Source organism: Hyla sarda, unplaced genomic scaffold (genome assembly GCF_029499605.1).
Source record: "Hyla sarda isolate aHylSar1 unplaced genomic scaffold, aHylSar1.hap1 scaffold_428, whole genome shotgun sequence".
Classification (NCBI taxonomy): Eukaryota; Metazoa; Chordata; class Amphibia; order Anura; family Hylidae; genus Hyla; species Hyla sarda.
Window position 1 is genome coordinate 168,756 of NW_026610443.1, and position 15,539 is coordinate 184,294.

Genomic DNA, 15,539 nt, shown 5'->3' on the forward strand with positions numbered 1-15,539 from the left:
TTAACACTGGAATGGGGTGGTGCACTGTTCACTACCCGAAGATACTGCCACATCGGGTCAATGCATAGGGCGACAGAAGCAAGCTTCCAAATCAGCTCCCTTTCTCAAAAATCCATTTAATTTATGGTCCCCAGATAGGGAACGTATGTATCAGTATGTGCTCACAAGTCACCCAAGTGCAAGTATTCACACAAAAAAAAACGTGCCTCAGGATGCGATCTGTCGCAAGATCCTTTCTTTTTTTACACTTGATCTAAGCCAAAAGGCCTAGAGGGGATAACCGGGAAAGGGGTGGACCCAACCATGTCCCCTTCATGAGCACTCACATTACTCATAGGAATGGAAGGAAGGCTGGCAGCCAACCAGCCTCCCATACACTTTCTGGGTGGGTGGCAGTCAGCCACCCATACATACATACAGCACAGGCTAAACCCACATCATCACTTAAAAAAAGGACAGGCGACCATTGCACTCTGATGGAGCATTTAGCAATGCAATCCATAGCCTGGCTTTTGCCTGAACCCCCATCACTCCTCCTCTTGCATATAAGACAATATTTCAGATCTGCATATGAAAACAACACGCCTACCTTTGTTGCACATAGCTGCCTGCCTGTCTCTAGTTACCCCACTGGCTGTAGCTGCGTCCCTTCCGACATGGAATAACACCAACTGTAACGATAAACTGAAAATTAACAGTATAAACCTGCATCATTTTGGACTCTGGTATTTGCTGAATCCGGGTGACCTGACAATCGATGGTGGTGCCGCTGGTGATTCTGGCCTTCTTGGAATCTGTTGGGCCTATGTGTTAGCTCACACATCACTTGGGTATCCATGGTAACTACCACAACATGGTCATCTGCAGTTTACATCTAGCCCGTGGCATTGAATGGCATTTTAAAAGTGCTAAGGGTCCTGGTGCAATAATCCTCCCATGAGGATCAGCCTCAACGGCTTTGTAGATTGCACTCATGTCAGCAACTCCATATACATTTTTTTTTCTTCATGCTTCTTTCTTCATCCTTTTTTCTTTCTGTCATTCAGACTTTCATTCATTCGATCTCTCTCACTCACTTGCTTTAACTCATTTGTTCTCACTCACTCACTCACTCACTCACTCAATCACTCACTCACTCATTCACTCTCACTCACTCTCACTCTCTCACTCACTCGCTCACTAAGTCAGTCTCTCTCTCTCTCTCTCTTTTTCTTTTTATATATATTTTTTTCCGTCTTCTTCTTCTTCTTCTTCTTCTTCTTCTTCAGACCCTGTCATAGCACTAATGCCTTTCCAATACCACCAGCAGATGGAGACACTCCATTGCAACATTGGTTGTGAGCAGCAGTTTCTAAAAACAAATGCCTCATGGCGGATTTCCCATCCATCAATGGATGGTAAATTTTGTTTTTATCATTCACTGACCACAGAAACCAATGCATGGTCAAGCAACAGCAATGACACACCCTTGTGTATAGGCATGAGACCCTCATGTCATTTAACAGGATTCAGCACCACCCACAAGACAGCTACCTGTCATGTCATGTCAAACCTGCACAGGTGTGCTAGATTATTATTATTTAGTTTTATTTTATTTTTTTACACCAATCAGTGTGCAAACATGGTCATTAAAACGCTAAATGAATAGACGTTCATAAACCAGTCAGTGCAACTCATCATTTTGGTCTCCAATTCTCAAACTCAAATTCTCACCCACGGAGGATTAAATGAGAATCTTTCTTGTTTAACACTGGAATGGGGTGGTGCACTGTTCACTACCCGAAGATACTGCCACATCGGGTCAATGCATAGGGCGACAGAAGCAAGCTTCCAAATCAGCTCCCTTTCTCAAAAATCCATTTAATTTATGGTCCCCAGATAGGGAACGTATGTATCAGTATGTGCTCACAAGTCACCCAAGTGCAAGTATTCACACAAAAAAAAACGTGCCTCAGGATGCGATCTGTCGCAAGATCCTTTCTTTTTTTACACTTGATCTAAGCCAAAAGGCCTAGAGGGGATAACCGGGAAAGGGGTGGACCCAACCATGTCCCCTTCATGAGCACTCACATTACTCATAGGAATGGAAGGAAGGCTGGCAGCCAACCAGCCTCCCATACACTTTCTGGGTGGGTGGCAGTCAGCCACCCATACATACATACAGCACAGGCTAAACCCACATCATCACTTAAAAAAAGGACAGGCGACCATTGCACTCTGATGGAGCATTTAGCAATGCAATCCATAGCCTGGCTTTTGCCTGAACCCCCATCACTCCTCCTCTTGCATATAAGACAATATTTCAGATCTGCATATGAAAACAACACGCCTACCTTTGTTGCACATAGCTGCCTGCCTGTCTCTAGTTACCCCACTGGCTGTAGCTGCGTCCCTTCCGACATGGAATAACACCAACTGTAACGATAAACTGAAAATTAACAGTATAAACCTGCATCATTTTGGACTCTGGTATTTGCTGAATCCGGGTGACCTGACAATCGATGGTGGTGCCGCTGGTGATTCTGGCCTTCTTGGAATCTGTTGGGCCTATGTGTTAGCTCACACATCACTTGGGTATCCATGGTAACTACCACAACATGGTCATCTGCAGTTTACATCTAGCCCGTGGCATTGAATGGCATTTTAAAAGTGCTAAGGGTCCTGGTGCAATAATCCTCCCATGAGGATCAGCCTTAACGGCTTTGTAGATTGCACTCATGTCAGCAACTCCATATACATTTTTTTTTCTTCATGCTTCTTTCTTCATCCTTTTTTCTTTCTGTCATTCAGACTTTCATTCATTCGATCTCTCTCACTCACTTGCTTTAACTCATTTGTTCTCACTCACTCACTCACTCACTCAATCACTCACTCACTCATTCACTCTCACTCACTCTCACTCTCTCACTCACTCGCTCACTAAGTCAGTCTCTCTCTCTCTCTCTCTTTTTCTTTTTATATATATTTTTTTCCGTCTTCTTCTTCTTCTTCTTCTTCTTCTTCTTCTTCTTCAGACCCTGTCATAGCACTAATGCCTTTCCAATACCACCAGCAGATGGAGACACTCCATTGCAACATTGGTTGTGAGCAGCAGTTTCTAAAAACAAATGCCTCATGGCGGATTTCCCATCCATCAATGGATGGTAAATTTTGTTTTTATCATTCACTGACCACAGAAACCAATGCATGGTCAAGCAACAGCAATGACACACCCTTGTGTATAGGCATGAGACCCTCATGTCATTTAACAGGATTCAGCACCACCCACAAGACAGCTACCTGTCATGTCATGTCAAACCTGCACAGGTGTGCTAGATTATTATTATTTAGTTTTATTTTATTTTTTTACACCAATCAGTGTGCAAACATGGTCATTAAAACGCTAAATGAATAGACGTTCATAAACCAGTCAGTGCAACTCATCATTTTGGTCTCCAATTCTCAAACTCAAATTCTCACCCACGGAGGATTAAATGAGAATCTTTCTTGTTTAACACTGGAATGGGGTGGTGCACTGTTCACTACCCGAAGATACTGCCACATCGGGTCAATGCATAGGGCGACAGAAGCAAGCTTCCAAATCAGCTCCCTTTCTCAAAAATCCATTTAATTTATGGTCCCCAGATAGGGAACGTATGTATCAGTATGTGCTCACAAGTCACCCAAGTGCAAGTATTCACACAAAAAAAAACGTGCCTCAGGATGCGATCTGTCGCAAGATCCTTTCTTTTTTTACACTTGATCTAAGCCAAAAGGCCTAGAGGGGATAACCGGGAAAGGGGTGGACCCAACCATGTCCCCTTCATGAGCACTCACATTACTCATAGGAATGGAAGGAAGGCTGGCAGCCAACCAGCCTCCCATACACTTTCTGGGTGGGTGGCAGTCAGCCACCCATACATACATACAGCACAGGCTAAACCCACATCATCACTTAAAAAAAGGACAGGCGACCATTGCACTCTGATGGAGCATTTAGCAATGCAATCCATAGCCTGGCTTTTGCCTGAACCCCCATCACTCCTCCTCTTGCATATAAGACAATATTTCAGATCTGCATATGAAAACAACACGCCTACCTTTGTTGCACATAGCTGCCTGCCTGTCTCTAGTTACCCCACTGGCTGTAGCTGCGTCCCTTCCGACATGGAATAACACCAACTGTAACGATAAACTGAAAATTAACAGTATAAACCTGCATCATTTTGGACTCTGGTATTTGCTGAATCCGGGTGACCTGACAATCGATGGTGGTGCCGCTGGTGATTCTGGCCTTCTTGGAATCTGTTGGGCCTATGTGTTAGCTCACACATCACTTGGGTATCCATGGTAACTACCACAACATGGTCATCTGCAGTTTACATCTAGCCCGTGGCATTGAATGGCATTTTAAAAGTGCTAAGGGTCCTGGTGCAATAATCCTCCCATGAGGATCAGCCTCAACGGCTTTGTAGATTGCACTCATGTCAGCAACTCCATATACATTTTTTTTTCTTCATGCTTCTTTCTTCATCCTTTTTTCTTTCTGTCATTCAGACTTTCATTCATTCGATCTCTCTCACTCACTTGCTTTAACTCATTTGTTCTCACTCACTCACTCACTCACTCAATCACTCACTCACTCATTCACTCTCACTCACTCTCACTCTCTCACTCACTCGCTCACTAAGTCAGTCTCTCTCTCTCTCTCTCTTTTTCTTTTTATATATATTTTTTTCCGTCTTCTTCTTCTTCTTCTTCTTCTTCTTCTTCAGACCCTGTCATAGCACTAATGCCTTTCCAATACCACCAGCAGATGGAGACACTCCATTGCAACATTGGTTGTGAGCAGCAGTTTCTAAAAACAAATGCCTCATGGCGGATTTCCCATCCATCAATGGATGGTAAATTTTGTTTTTATCATTCACTGACCACAGAAACCAATGCATGGTCAAGCAACAGCAATGACACACCCTTGTGTATAGGCATGAGACCCTCATGTCATTTAACAGGATTCAGCACCACCCACAAGACAGCTACCTGTCATGTCATGTCAAACCTGCACAGGTGTGCTAGATTATTATTATTTAGTTTTATTTTATTTTTTTACACCAATCAGTGTGCAAACATGGTCATTAAAACGCTAAATGAATAGACGTTCATAAACCAGTCAGTGCAACTCATCATTTTGGTCTCCAATTCTCAAACTCAAATTCTCACCCACGGAGGATTAAATGAGAATCTTTCTTGTTTAACACTGGAATGGGGTGGTGCACTGTTCACTACCCGAAGATACTGCCACATCGGGTCAATGCATAGGGCGACAGAAGCAAGCTTCCAAATCAGCTCCCTTTCTCAAAAATCCATTTAATTTATGGTCCCCAGATAGGGAACGTATGTATCAGTATGTGCTCACAAGTCACCCAAGTGCAAGTATTCACACAAAAAAAAACGTGCCTCAGGATGCGATCTGTCGCAAGATCCTTTCTTTTTTTACACTTGATCTAAGCCAAAAGGCCTAGAGGGGATAACCGGGAAAGGGGTGGACCCAACCATGTCCCCTTCATGAGCACTCACATTACTCATAGGAATGGAAGGAAGGCTGGCAGCCAACCAGCCTCCCATACACTTTCTGGGTGGGTGGCAGTCAGCCACCCATACATACATACAGCACAGGCTAAACCCACATCATCACTTAAAAAAAGGACAGGCGACCATTGCACTCTGATGGAGCATTTAGCAATGCAATCCATAGCCTGGCTTTTGCCTGAACCCCCATCACTCCTCCTCTTGCATATAAGACAATATTTCAGATCTGCATATGAAAACAACACGCCTACCTTTGTTGCACATAGCTGCCTGCCTGTCTCTAGTTACCCCACTGGCTGTAGCTGCGTCCCTTCCGACATGGAATAACACCAACTGTAACGATAAACTGAAAATTAACAGTATAAACCTGCATCATTTTGGACTCTGGTATTTGCTGAATCCGGGTGACCTGACAATCGATGGTGGTGCCGCTGGTGATTCTGGCCTTCTTGGAATCTGTTGGGCCTATGTGTTAGCTCACACATCACTTGGGTATCCATGGTAACTACCACAACATGGTCATCTGCAGTTTACATCTAGCCCGTGGCATTGAATGGCATTTTAAAAGTGCTAAGGGTCCTGGTGCAATAATCCTCCCATAAGGATCAGCCTCAACGGCTTTGTAGATTGCACTCATGTCAGCAACTCCATATACATTTTTTTTTCTTCATGCTTCTTTCTTCATCCTTTTTTCTTTCTGTCATTCAGACTTTCATTCATTCGATCTCTCTCACTCACTTGCTTTAACTCATTTGTTCTCACTCACTCACTCACTCACTCAATCACTCACTCACTCATTCACTCTCACTCACTCTCACTCTCTCACTCACTCGCTCACTAAGTCAGTCTCTCTCTCTCTCTCTCTCTTTTTCTTTTTATATATATTTTTTTCCGTCTTCTTCTTCTTCTTCTTCTTCTTCTTCTTCTTCAGACCCTGTCATAGCACTAATGCCTTTCCAATACCACCAGCAGATGGAGACACTCCATTGCAACATTGGTTGTGAGCAGCAGTTTCTAAAAACAAATGCCTCATGGCGGATTTCCCATCCATCAATGGATGGTAAATTTTGTTTTTATCATTCACTGACCACAGAAACCAATGCATGGTCAAGCAACAGCAATGACACACCCTTGTGTATAGGCATGAGACCCTCATGTCATTTAACAGGATTCAGCACCACCCACAAGACAGCTACCTGTCATGTCATGTCAAACCTGCACAGGTGTGCTAGATTATTATTATTTAGTTTTATTTTATTTTTTTACACCAATCAGTGTGCAAACATGGTCATTAAAACGCTAAATGAATAGACGTTCATAAACCAGTCAGTGCAACTCATCATTTTGGTCTCCAATTCTCAAACTCAAATTCTCACCCACGGAGGATTACATGAGAATCTTTCTTGTTTAACACTGGAATGGGGTGGTGCACTGTTCACTACCCGAAGATACTGCCACATCGGGTCAATGCATAGGGCGACAGAAGCAAGCTTCCAAATCAGCTCCCTTTCTCAAAAATCCATTTAATTTATGGTCCCCAGCTAGGGAACGTATGTATCAGTATGTGCTCACAAGTCACCCAAGTGCAAGTATTCACACAAAAAAAAACGTGCCTCAGGATGCGATCTGTCGCAAGATCCTTTCTTTTTTTACACTTGATCTAAGCCAAAAGGCCTAGAGGGGATAACCGGGAAAGGGGTGGACCCAACCATGTCCCCTTCATGAGCACTCACATTACTCATAGGAATGGAAGGAAGGCTGGCAGCCAACCAGCCTCCCATACACTTTCTGGGTGGGTGGCAGTCAGCCACCCATACATACATACAGCACAGGCTAAACCCACATCATCACTTAAAAAAAGGACAGGCGACCATTGCACTCTGATGGAGCATTTAGCAATGCAATCCATAGCCTGGCTTTTGCCTGAACCCCCATCACTCCTCCTCTTGCATATAAGACAATATTTCAGATCTGCATATGAAAACAACACGCCTACCTTTGTTGCACATAGCTGCCTGCCTGTCTCTAGTTACCCCACTGGCTGTAGCTGCGTCCCTTCCGACATGGAATAACACCAACTGTAACGATAAACTGAAAATTAACAGTATAAACCTGCATCATTTTGGACTCTGGTATTTGCTGAATCCGGGTGACCTGACAATCGATGGTGGTGCCGCTGGTGATTCTGGCCTTCTTGGAATCTGTTGGGCCTATGTGTTAGCTCACACATCACTTGGGTATCCATGGTAACTACCACAACATGGTCATCTGCAGTTTACATCTAGCCCGTGGCATTGAATGGCATTTTAAAAGTGCTAAGGGTCCTGGTGCAATAATCCTCCCATGAGGATCAGCCTCAACGGCTTTGTAGATTGCACTCATGTCAGCAACTCCATATACATTTTTTTTTCTTCATGCTTCTTTCTTCATCCTTTTTTCTTTCTGTCATTCAGACTTTCATTCATTCGATCTCTCTCACTCACTTGCTTTAACTCATTTGTTCTCACTCACTCACTCACTCACTCACTCAATCACTCACTCACTCATTCACTCTCACTCACTCTCACTCTCTCACTCACTCGCTCACTAAGTCAGTCTCTCTCTCTCTCTCTCTTTTTCTTTTTATATATATTTTTTTCCGTCTTCTTCTTCTTCTTCTTCTTCTTCTTCAGACCCTGTCATAGCACTAATGCCTTTCCAATACCACCAGCAGATGGAGACACTCCATTGCAACATTGGTTGTGAGCAGCAGTTTCTAAAAACAAATGCCTCATGGCGGATTTCCCATCCATCAATGGATGGTAAATTTTGTTTTTATCATTCACTGACCACAGAAACCAATGCATGGTCAAGCAACAGCAATGACACACCCTTGTGTATAGGCATGAGACCCTCATGTCATTTAACAGGATTCAGCACCACCCACAAGACAGCTACCTGTCATGTCATGTCAAACCTGCACAGGTGTGCTAGATTATTATTATTTAGTTTTATTTTATTTTTTTACACCAATCAGTGTGCAAACATGGTCATTAAAACGCTAAATGAATAGACGTTCATAAACCAGTCAGTGCAACTCATCATTTTGGTCTCCAATTCTCAAACTCAAATTCTCACCCACGGAGGATTAAATGAGAATCTTTCTTGTTTAACACTGGAATGGGGTGGTGCACTGTTCACTACCCGAAGATACTGCCACATCGGGTCAATGCATAGGGCGACAGAAGCAAGCTTCCAAATCAGCTCCCTTTCTCAAAAATCCATTTAATTTATGGTCCCCAGATAGGGAACGTATGTATCAGTATGTGCTCACAAGTCACCCAAGTGCAAGTATTCACACAAAAAAAAACGTGCCTCAGGATGCGATCTGTCGCAAGATCCTTTCTTTTTTTACACTTGATCTAAGCCAAAAGGCCTAGAGGGGATAACCGGGAAAGGGGTGGACCCAACCATGTCCCCTTCATGAGCACTCACATTACTCATAGGAATGGAAGGAAGGCTGGCAGCCAACCAGCCTCCCATACACTTTCTGGGTGGGTGGCAGTCAGCCACCCATACATACATACAGCACAGGCTAAACCCACATCATCACTTAAAAAAAGGACAGGCGACCATTGCACTCTGATGGAGCATTTAGCAATGCAATCCATAGCCTGGCTTTTGCCTGAACCCCCATCACTCCTCCTCTTGCATATAAGACAATATTTCAGATCTGCATATGAAAACAACACGCCTACCTTTGTTGCACATAGCTGCCTGCCTGTCTCTAGTTACCCCACTGGCTGTAGCTGCGTCCCTTCCGACATGGAATAACACCAACTGTAACGATAAACTGAAAATTAACAGTATAAACCTGCATCATTTTGGACTCTGGTATTTGCTGAATCCGGGTGACCTGACAATCGATGGTGGTGCCGCTGGTGATTCTGGCCTTCTTGGAATCTGTTGGGCCTATGTGTTAGCTCACACATCACTTGGGTATCCATGGTAACTACCACAACATGGTCATCTGCAGTTTACATCTAGCCCGTGGCATTGAATGGCATTTTAAAAGTGCTAAGGGTCCTGGTGCAATAATCCTCCCATGAGGATCAGCCTCAACGGCTTTGTAGATTGCACTCATGTCAGCAACTCCATATACATTTTTTTTTCTTCATGCTTCTTTCTTCATCCTTTTTTCTTTCTGTCATTCAGACTTTCATTCATTCGATCTCTCTCACTCACTTGCTTTAACTCATTTGTTCTCACTCACTCACTCACTCACTCACTCAATCACTCACTCACTCATTCACTCTCACTCACTCTCACTCTCTCACTCACTCGCTCACTAAGTCAGTCTCTCTCTCTCTCTCTTTTTCTTTTTATATATATTTTTTTCCGTCTTCTTCTTCTTCTTCTTCTTCTTCTTCTTCAGACCCTGTCATAGCACTAATGCCTTTCCAATACCACCAGCAGATGGAGACACTCCATTGCAACATTGGTTGTGAGCAGCAGTTTCTAAAAACAAATGCCTCATGGCGGATTTCCCATCCATCAATGGATGGTAAATTTTGTTTTTATCATTCACTGACCACAGAAACCAATGCATGGTCAAGCAACAGCAATGACACACCCTTGTGTATAGGCATGAGACCCTCATGTCATTTAACAGGATTCAGCACCACCCACAAGACAGCTACCTGTCATGTCATGTCAAACCTGCACAGGTGTGCTAGATTATTATTATTTAGTTTTATTTTATTTTTTTACACCAATCAGTGTGCAAACATGGTCATTAAAACGCTAAATGAATAGACGTTCATAAACCAGTCAGTGCAACTCATCATTTTGGTCTCCAATTCTCAAACTCAAATTCTCACCCACGGAGGATTAAATGAGAATCTTTCTTGTTTAACACTGGAATGGGGTGGTGCACTGTTCACTACCCGAAGATACTGCCACATCGGGTCAATGCATAGGGCGACAGAAGCAAGCTTCCAAATCAGCTCCCTTTCTCAAAAATCCATTTAATTTATGGTCCCCAGATAGGGAACGTATGTATCAGTATGTGCTCACAAGTCACCCAAGTGCAAGTATTCACACAAAAAAAAACGTGCCTCAGGATGCGATCTGTCGCAAGAGCCTTTCTTTTTTTACACTTGATCTAAGCCAAAAGGCCTAGAGGGGATAACCGGGAAAGGGGTGGACCCAACCATGTCCCCTTCATGAGCACTCACATTACTCATAGGAATGGAAGGAAGGCTGGCAGCCAACCAGCCTCCCATACACTTTCTGGGTGGGTGGCAGTCAGCCACCCATACATACATACAGCACAGGCTAAACCCACATCATCACTTAAAAAAAGGACAGGCGACCATTGCACTCTGATGGAGCATTTAGCAATGCAATCCATAGCCTGGCTTTTGCCTGAACCCCCATCACTCCTCCTCTTGCATATAAGACAATATTTCAGATCTGCATATGAAAACAACACGCCTACCTTTGTTGCACATAGCTGCCTGCCTGTCTCTAGTTACCCCACTGGCTGTAGCTGCGTCCCTTCCGACATGGAATAACACCAACTGTAACGATAAACTGAAAATTAACAGTATAAACCTGCATCATTTTGGACTCTGGTATTTGCTGAATCCGGGTGACCTGACAATCGATGGTGGTGCCGCTGGTGATTCTGGCCTTCTTGGAATCTGTTGGGCCTATGTGTTAGCTCACACATCACTTGGGTATCCATGGTAACTACCACAACATGGTCATCTGCAGTTTACATCTAGCCCGTGGCATTGAATGGCATTTTAAAAGTGCTAAGGGTCCTGGTGCAATAATCCTCCCATGAGGATCAGCCTTAACGGCTTTGTAGATTGCACTCATGTCAGCAACTCCATATACATTTTTTTTTCTTCATGCTTCTTTCTTCATCCTTTTTTCTTTCTGTCATTCAGACTTTCATTCATTCGATCTCTCTCACTCACTTGCTTTAACTCATTTGTTCTCACTCACTCACTCACTCAATCACTCACTCACTCATTCACTCTCACTCACTCTCACTCTCTCACTCACTCGCTCACTAAGTCAGTCTCTCTCTCTCTCTCTCTTTTTCTTTTTATATATATTTTTTTCCGTCTTCTTCTTCTTCTTCTTCTTCTTCTTCTTCTTCAGACCCTGTCATAGCACTAATGCCTTTCCAATACCACCAGCAGATGGAGACACTCCATTGCAACATTGGTTGTGAGCAGCAGTTTCTAAAAACAAATGCCTCATGGCGGATTTCCCATCCATCAATGGATGGTAAATTTTGTTTTTATCATTCACTGACCACAGAAACCAATGCATGGTCAAGCAACAGCAATGACACACCCTTGTGTATAGGCATGAGACCCTCATGTCATTTAACAGGATTCAGCACCACCCACAAGACAGCTACCTGTCATGTCATGTCAAACCTGCACAGGTGTGCTAGATTATTATTATTTAGTTTTATTTTATTTTTTTACACCAATCAGTGTGCAAACATGGTCATTAAAACGCTAAATGAATAGACGTTCATAAACCAGTCAGTGCAACTCATCATTTTGGTCTCCAATTCTCAAACTCAAATTCTCACCCACGGAGGATTAAATGAGAATCTTTCTTGTTTAACACTGGAATGGGGTGGTGCACTGTTCACTACCCGAAGATACTGCCACATCGGGTCAATGCATAGGGCGACAGAAGCAAGCTTCCAAATCAGCTCCCTTTCTCAAAAATCCATTTAATTTATGGTCCCCAGATAGGGAACGTATGTATCAGTATGTGCTCACAAGTCACCCAAGTGCAAGTATTCACACAAAAAAAAACGTGCCTCAGGATGCGATCTGTCGCAAGATCCTTTCTTTTTTTACACTTGATCTAAGCCAAAAGGCCTAGAGGGGATAACCGGGAAAGGGGTGGACCCAACCATGTCCCCTTCATGAGCACTCACATTACTCATAGGAATGGAAGGAAGGCTGGCAGCCAACCAGCCTCCCATACACTTTCTGGGTGGGTGGCAGTCAGCCACCCATACATACATACAGCACAGGCTAAACCCACATCATCACTTAAAAAAAGGACAGGCGACCATTGCACTCTGATGGAGCATTTAGCAATGCAATCCATAGCCTGGCTTTTGCCTGAACCCCCATCACTCCTCCTCTTGCATATAAGACAATATTTCAGATCTGCATATGAAAACAACACGCCTACCTTTGTTGCACATAGCTGCCTGCCTGTCTCTAGTTACCCCACTGGCTGTAGCTGCGTCCCTTCCGACATGGAATAACACCAACTGTAACGATAAACTGAAAATTAACAGTATAAACCTGCATCATTTTGGACTCTGGTATTTGCTGAATCCGGGTGACCTGACAATCGATGGTGGTGCCGCTGGTGATTCTGGCCTTCTTGGAATCTGTTGGGCCTATGTGTTAGCTCACACATCACTTGGGTATCCATGGTAACTACCACAACATGGTCATCTGCAGTTTACATCTAGCCCGTGGCATTGAATGGCATTTTAAAAGTGCTAAGGGTCCTGGTGCAATAATCCTCCCATGAGGATCAGCCTCAACGGCTTTGTAGATTGCACTCATGTCAGCAACTCCATATACATTTTTTTTTCTTCATGCTTCTTTCTTCATCCTTTTTTCTTTCTGTCATTCAGACTTTCATTCATTCGATCTCTCTCACTCACTTGCTTTAACTCATTTGTTCTCACTCACTCACTCACTCACTCACTCAATCACTCACTCACTCATTCACTCTCACTCACTCTCACTCTCTCACTCACTCGCTCACTAAGTCAGTCTCTCTCTCTCTCTCTCTTTTTCTTTTTATATATATTTTTTTCCGTCTTCTTCTTCTTCTTCTTCTTCTTCTTCTTCAGACCCTGTCATAGCACTAATGCCTTTCCAATACCACCAGCAGATGGAGACACTCCATTGCAACATTGGTTGTGAGCAGCAGTTTCTAAAAACAAATGCCTCATGGCGGATTTCCCATCCATCAATGGATGGTAAATTTTGTTTTTATCATTCACTGACCACAGAAACCAATGCATGGTCAAGCAACAGCAATGACACACCCTTGTGTATAGGCATGAGACCCTCATGTCATTTAACAGGATTCAGCACCACCCACAAGACAGCTACCTGTCATGTCATGTCAAACCTGCACAGGTGTGCTAGATTATTATTATTTAGTTTTATTTTATTTTTTTACACCAATCAGTGTGCAAACATGGTCATTAAAACGCTAAATGAATAGACGTTCATAAACCAGTCAGTGCAACTCATCATTTTGGTCTCCAATTCTCAAACTCAAATTCTCACCCACGGAGGATTAAATGAGAATCTTTCTTGTTTAACACTGGAATGGGGTGGTGCACTGTTCACTACCCGAAGATACTGCCACATCGGGTCAATGCATAGGGCGACAGAAGCAAGCTTCCAAATCAGCTCCCTTTCTCAAAAATCCATTTAATTTATGGTCCCCAGATAGGGAACGTATGTATCAGTATGTGCTCACAAGTCACCCAAGTGCAAGTATTCACACAAAAAAAAACGTGCCTCAGGATGCGATCTGTCGCAAGATCCTTTCTTTTTTTACACTTGATCTAAGCCAAAAGGCCTAGAGGGGATAACCGGGAAAGGGGTGGACCCAACCATGTCCCCTTCATGAGCACTCACATTACTCATAGGAATGGAAGGAAGGCTGGCAGCCAACCAGCCTCCCATACACTTTCTGGGTGGGTGGCAGTCAGCCACCCATACATACATACAGCACAGGCTAAACCCACATCATCACTTAAAAAAAGGACAGGCGACCATTGCACTCTGATGGAGCATTTAGCAATGCAATCCATAGCCTGGCTTTTGCCTGAACCCCCATCACTCCTCCTCTTGCATATAAGACAATATTTCAGATCTGCATATGAAAACAACACGCCTACCTTTGTTGCACATAGCTGCCTGCCTGTCTCTAGTTACCCCACTGGCTGTAGCTGCGTCCCTTCCGACATGGAATAACACCAACTGTAACGATAAACTGAAAATTAACAGTATAAACCTGCATCATTTTGGACTCTGGTATTTGCTGAATCCGGGTGACCTGACAATCGATGGTGGTGCCGCTGGTGATTCTGGCCTTCTTGGAATCTGTTGGGCCTATGTGTTAGCTCACACATCACTTGGGTATCCATGGTAACTACCACAACATGGTCATCTGCAGTTTACATCTAGCCCGTGGCATTGAATGGCATTTTAAAAGTGCTAAGGGTCCTGGTGCAATAATCCTCCCATGAGGATCAGCCTCAACGGCTTTGTAGATTGCACTCATGTCAGCAACTCCATATACATTTTTTTTTCTTCATGCTTCTTTCTTCATCCTTTTTTCTTTCTGTCATTCAGACTTTCATTCATTCGATCTCTCTCACTCACTTGCTTTAACTCATTTGTTCTCACTCACTCACTCACTCACTCACTCAATCACTCACTCACTCATTCACTCTCACTCACTCTCACTCTCTCACTCACTCGCTCACTAAGTCAGTCTCTCTCTCTCTCTCTCTTTTTCTTTTTATATATATTTTTTTCCGTCTTCTTCTTCTTCTTCTTCTTCTTCTTCTTCAGACCCTGTCATAGCACTAATGCCTTTCCAATACCACCAGCAGATGGAGACACTCCATTGCAACATTGGTTGTGAGCAGCAGTTTCTAAAAACAAATGCCTCATGGCGGATTTCCCATCCATCAATGGATGGTAAATTTTGTTTTTATCATTCACTGACCACAGAAACCAATGCATGGTCAAGCAACAGCAATGACACACCCTTGTGTATAGGCATGAGACCCTCATGTCATTTAACAGGATTCAGCACCACCCACAAGACAGCTACCTGTCATGTCATGTCAAACCTGCACAGGTGTGCTAGATTATTATTATTTAGTTTTATTTTATTTT

General features: G+C 43.5%; 9 pseudogenes; all 9 read right to left on the reverse strand.

The window, feature by feature from the left end:
* Positions 1–14: 14 nt before the first annotated feature.
* Positions 15–278, reverse strand: LOC130334037 (U2 spliceosomal RNA; annotated as a pseudogene).
* Positions 279–1,758: 1,480 nt separating this feature from the next.
* LOC130334039 (U2 spliceosomal RNA) lies at positions 1,759–2,022 on the reverse strand (annotated as a pseudogene).
* Positions 2,023–3,504: 1,482 nt separating this feature from the next.
* LOC130334040 (U2 spliceosomal RNA) lies at positions 3,505–3,768 on the reverse strand (annotated as a pseudogene).
* Positions 3,769–5,244: 1,476 nt separating this feature from the next.
* Positions 5,245–5,508, reverse strand: LOC130334041 (U2 spliceosomal RNA; annotated as a pseudogene).
* A 1,481-nt stretch (positions 5,509–6,989) lies between these two features.
* LOC130334128 (U2 spliceosomal RNA) lies at positions 6,990–7,253 on the reverse strand (annotated as a pseudogene).
* A 1,477-nt stretch (positions 7,254–8,730) lies between these two features.
* LOC130334042 (U2 spliceosomal RNA) lies at positions 8,731–8,994 on the reverse strand (annotated as a pseudogene).
* Positions 8,995–10,472: 1,478 nt separating this feature from the next.
* Positions 10,473–10,736, reverse strand: LOC130334019 (U2 spliceosomal RNA; annotated as a pseudogene).
* A 1,475-nt stretch (positions 10,737–12,211) lies between these two features.
* Positions 12,212–12,475, reverse strand: LOC130334044 (U2 spliceosomal RNA; annotated as a pseudogene).
* Positions 12,476–13,955: 1,480 nt separating this feature from the next.
* LOC130334045 (U2 spliceosomal RNA) lies at positions 13,956–14,219 on the reverse strand (annotated as a pseudogene).
* Positions 14,220–15,539: the final 1,320 nt, after the last annotated feature.